Genomic DNA, 5,848 nt, shown 5'->3' on the forward strand with positions numbered 1-5,848 from the left:
CAGCACCTCCGAGCTCGTAGCTATTTTGAAAAGCATGGGAGATAAGGTTCGATGGCCAAAGGAAATGAGATCGAATCCAAACAGGCGCAACCCTAACCATTGGTGCGAGTTCCATAATGATCACGGGCATAAAACAGCAGATTGCAAATTTTTACAAAGTGAAGTTGATCATTTATTAAAACAAGGATATCTTACTGAGTTGTTCAACGAGAAAGGCAAGCAAGCTTATATGAAGAACATGCAAGAGCCTCCAAAACCACCTTCTCCCAAAAGAACTGTTAACGTTATAAGTGGGGGGTGAAAACATCAATGGTGTGTCATATACTGCAGTAACAAAACTTCCAAAGTAACTATTACCCAAGGGAAACGGGTGCGGCATGTTCTAGAAGAAGGCAATATTACTTTCAATGATACAGATACATATGGTGTATTAATCCCTCATAACGATGCACTGGTAATATCTTTAATTGTGCATGATTCTAATGTGAAACGAGTTTTGATTGATCCAGGTAGTTCCATGAATATTATTTTGCTAAGAGTGCTACGTGAGATGCAAGCTGAAGATGGAGTAATACCAAATGCGCATACTCTATATGGATTTGATAATTCCAGTGTCATCACAAAAGGAGAGGTAACACTCACCACTTTTGCTGAAGGGGTCGTCAAAGATACAAAGTTCCAGGTAGTAGACATGGAGATGGCTTACAACATGATTCTGGGGAGACCATGGATCCATGAAATGGATGTTGTTCCTTCAACCTTGCATCAAGTTATCAAATTTCCATCGCCATGGGTAATTTGTCAAATTCGCGGAGATCAACATACGTCCAGGGCTATTAACTCCATTGCAGATACACGCACGATAAGTGGAGGCAAATAGCAATCACAGAAGGCAGTTGAGGACACCACAACACAAACCTCAACTGAACAAGCGCGAACAGATGTAGACTCAAGGCCTGATACTATTCAAGAACCAGAAGAGAATGAAGATATCAAAACAACGATAGAGGAATTAGAACCTGTCGTATTATTCGCTCAATGGCCTGATAAAAAAGTCTATGTCGGAGCTAATCTTGACCAAGGAATGAAAAGTAAGTTAATTGAATTTTTAAAAACTAACATGGACTGCTTTGCTTGGTTTTACTCCGACATGACAGGAATACCACTGGAGGTGATGACTCATAAACTAAATGAAGATCCATCATATCCTCCTGTGAAGTAAAAGAAAAGAAAGCAGGGAATTTTTAAGAATCAGGTGATTCAAGAAGAAGTCCAAAAATTGCTAAAAATTGGTTCCATTCGAGAGGTAAAATATCCTAACTGGTTAGCCAATACTGTTGTGGTTCCAAAGAAAAATGGTAAGTGGCGGGTTTGTGTAGATTATACAGATCTTAACAAAGCCTGCCCTAAAGATTCCTTTTCACTACCACACATAGATAAATTGATTGATGCAACTGCAGGTCACAAATTGTTAAGTTTTTTAGATGCATATTCATGTTATAATCAGATTAAAATGGATCCGGCAGATGAAGAAAAAACTTCATTCATAACAGACAGGGGGACTTATTGTTATAAAATAATGCCTTTTAGTCTAAAGAATGCAGGTGCAACGTATCAGAGGTTAGTTACCAAAATGTTTTAGGAATATTTAGGAAAGACAATGGAGGTATATATAGATGATATGCTTGTTTAAACTCAGTACTCAAAAAATCACATGTCACACTTATCTGACACATTTTCAATTTTGCGCAAATTTAATATGAAGTTAAATCCCGAAAAAGTGCATTTGGTGTTGCATCAGGCAAGTTTTTGGGTTTTCTTGTTTCTAACCGTGGAATTGAAGTAAATCCTGCACAGATTAAAGGCATTGAGGAAATCTCTGACATACTTTCAAACAAAAAAGAAGTTTAAAGATTAACAGGGAGAATTGCGACCTTGGGAAGATTCATCTCTAAATCATCAGAGAAGTGTTTTAAATTCTTCTCAGGTCTTAAGAAGCAGGATCGTTTTGAATGGAATGAGGAATGTCAACAAGCACTTAGGAATTTGAAAGCATACTTATCGAATCCACCTTTGTTGGCAAAACCAAAGGCTAGGGAAAAGCTACTCCTCTACCTTGCTGTTTCGGAGGTGGCGGTAAGTGCTGTTTTGGTCCAAGAAGAGCAAGGGAAACAATCACCTATCTATTACGTAAGTAAATCTTTGTTAGATGCAGATACGAGGTATCCTCAGTTAGAAAAATTTGCACTTGCGTTAATCATGGCATCTAGAAAGTTAAGACCTTACTTTCAATGTCATCCTATCATTGTGGTAACTACCTACCCTTTACGTAACATATTACATAAGCATGAGTTATCAGGTAGGTTAGCTAAATGGGTAATAGAGTTAAGTGAATACGAAATTGCATACCAACCTAGAACTACTATAAAATCACAAGTATTAGCTGATTTCGTAGTTGATTTTAGTCAGGGAATACAGTTAGAAGCAAAAAAAGAATTAGAGGTGTTCAATGGAGCTAACCCAGGAACTTGGACTTTATTCACTGATGACTCATCTAACGTGAGAGGAGCAGGTTTGGGGGTAGTATTGGTACCACCTACGGGTGAAACCATTCGGCAAACTATTAAATGTCATTCCATAACTAACAATGAGGCAGAATATGAGGCTATGATTGCAGGTTTAAACTGGCGCGGGAACTTGGCATAAATCAGATTATAATCAAGAGTGATTCACAACTCATAGTTAATCAAATGCTGGGGACTTATACAGCCAGGGAAGCAAGGATGCAGCAGTACTTGGAAAAGGTACGGGAATTGATAAAACAATTTCAAGATTGGAAGATTAGACAAATACCCAGGGACGAAAATCTTGAAGCAGACGCCCTAGCAAATCTCGCATCTGCGGCCGACGTGGCAAACGATGCAAACGCCTCAGTGATACATTTATTTCATTCAGTTCTTGATCCTGATGCGAATGAGGTAAATTTTAATAACTTAACCTGGGATTGGAGGAACGAAATTGTTACTTTTTTTGCAGTATGGAACCGTCATTATGACAAGAAAAAGGCTTATGCGCTTCGAAGGCAGGCCGCTCGATACTGCTTAAAACAAGGCAATCTATATCGTAAAATGTTCGGTGGACGCTTAGCAAGATGCCTTGGACCTTCGCAAATAGAGTATGTAATGAGAGGAATACACGAGGGTCATTGCGGGAATCACGCAGGTGGAAGATCACTAGTAAGAACCTTAATTAGGGCAGGTTATTACTGGCCTAAAATGGAAGAGGAGGTAGAAAATTTCATGGCCAAATGTGATAAATGTCAGAGGTACGGTAACAATATGCATAGACCTGCGAAATTATTACATCCGGTCATTGTGCCATGGCCATTTATGAAATGGGAAATGGATATCGTAGGTCCATTACCGCAAGCAAAAGGACAGGTAAAATTTTTACTTGTTCTCACTGATTATTTTACTAAATGGGTAGAGGCAGGTGCATTCAAACATGTGCGAGAAAAGGAAGTCAGAGACTTTATTTGGAGAAATATCATATGTCGATTCGGTGTACCAAAGGAGATCGTATGTGATAATGGTCCTCATTTTATTGGACCTCAGATCAAAGAATTTTTTCAAAGCTGACAAATTAAAAGGATTACGTCAACACCCTATCATCCGGTGGGTAATGGACAGGCAGAATCAACGAACAAAGTCATTATCAACAAATTAAAGAAACGACTAGATGAATCAAAAGGAAACTGGCCTGAAGTGTTACCTGGAGTTTTATGGGCATATCGCACAACTGTAAAAACAAGTACATGTGAAACACCGTTCTCATTGGTTTATGAAGCTGAGGCTTTAATTCCAGTTAAGATAGGGGAACCAAGTACGCTATTCACACAGGCGACACAAGAATCTAATGACGAGGAGATGCGAGTTAACCTAAATTTACTCGAGGGGCGGAGAGAAGCTGCTTTAATAAGAATGACAGCACAAAAGCAAGTCATAGAACGATACTACAATAGAAAAGCACGCCTCAGGTTCTTCAAAATTGGGGACTTTGTGCTTAAAAAGGTTTATCAGTCTACAAAGGTAGCTAACACAGGGAAATTAAGTCCAACATGGGAAGGACCCTACAGAGTGCGTGATGTTGCAGGAAAAGGAGCATATGAACTGGAGACAATGGATGGCAAGATACTACCTTCGCATTGAAATGCTGTTCATTTAAATAGATACTATTTCTAAGGAAAATCCACGGTCAGGTATAACCATTTTAAATCTCATTTTTGAATTGTTAAAATTTTACTAACGATTTTAGATGATAGACAAAATGCTAACCCGTACTAAATGATGAGTCACGACCTGTAAGGCATATAGAGTAATCTAAAATTCCTAGCCTAGGGCTACAATTATTCTGATAGAAATGCAAACATGTTATGCAGTCTTCATCTATAATCGTCCCTCCGAGTCCCGTATGTTTTTCCTTTTCAGGAAAAGGACCAAATGAGAGAAACTATCAGGTGCTCGAGGCTTCATACTTCAACACTCAAACACTTGGGAGACTATATAATATACACGGACATGTGTATAAAGAAGGCAAAGAAGATTAAGGAAAAATCAATCCTGAAAGAGTCAAGTGCAGAGTAAAAGTCATAAAGCCACGAGCTAAGGCCAGAGTAAAAGTCATAAAGCCACGAGCTAAGGCCAAAGAAAAACCTCACTATAGTTAGGGTAAAGGCTATGTACTAAAACGGGTTATAAGGAAAAACTCCGTGTCTATTATTCTTCTTTTAAATCTGTTACAAGAAAAATAGTTATGAGAAAGTTATAGATGTAATTCAAATACATGTAAAGTTTTACTCGGAACTATATAAGGTTCAAAAATAAAAACTTGTCAAAGTTATTTCAGAGAAACATGTGTATTCCTATTTCTTTTGTCGTATGATAATAATTATGAAGTTGAGACGTCTTCTTCATTAAGTATTGGAATATAAAAGGGTCCTCTTTTATAAAACTCATGTTTAAATTAATCATGAGGTTAACAGAAGCATTTTTCGAAAAACAAAAATGCAAATTATTTTGTAAGTCCTTAAAATAAAGGTGAGAATAAAGTAAGCAGAAGTTTAAGATAAAAAACTTCTTAATATATAAAAATAATCTAAGACTAAGTTCGAACTTAGTCATAAAACTACGAAATTATTTAGATTGCCTCATTAAAAGACTTGGGGACTGACGTTCCTAAAATCAACCCTCAAATGAAGTTAAGGGTTTGATTACACAATCTTCCAAAATCAAAACAAAAACAAAATCATTTGAATGATTAAAACTGGTCACTGGGAAGTTTGTGGTATTGAGGCAGGAACGTCAATAGCAGCAGGCTCAATTTGGGCAGGTGCATCAGCAGGCGTGGCTTCAACATGGCTTGAAGCAACGGGCTCGATCGGGTTTGAAATAGTCATGATACCCGTATCAGTTTCAGCATTCATGAGAGCTTCAGCCACGAGAACTTCATCCACGGGAGAAGGGAAGTCCTGAGTTTGTTGAGCTTTTTCAATGGTTTCGTTGATTTTAGCTAACTCCAACTCCAGGTTGAAGTTTTCTTGGCCAGCTTCAAGTAGGGTATCAGGACGGGAATTCAAAAAAGCCCAACTTGCCTCAACAACAGATTTTTTTCAAGGATCTCATAATCCTTTTCCCAAGCAACAATCTCATTTTTTAGCTCTTCATTTTTAGCCAAGGCGGAGCTGTGGGAAGCTTGAAGAGAGGCATGAGAGCATTCTAAAGCACGCACCTTATCAGCAGATATTCTGAGGTCTTCTTGTGCTTGAGTCAATTTTTGCACAAGCTCCCCA

The sequence above is a fragment of the Nicotiana sylvestris genome, chromosome 11, assembly GCF_000393655.2.
Source record: "Nicotiana sylvestris chromosome 11, ASM39365v2, whole genome shotgun sequence".
Classification (NCBI taxonomy): Eukaryota; Viridiplantae; Streptophyta; class Magnoliopsida; order Solanales; family Solanaceae; genus Nicotiana; species Nicotiana sylvestris.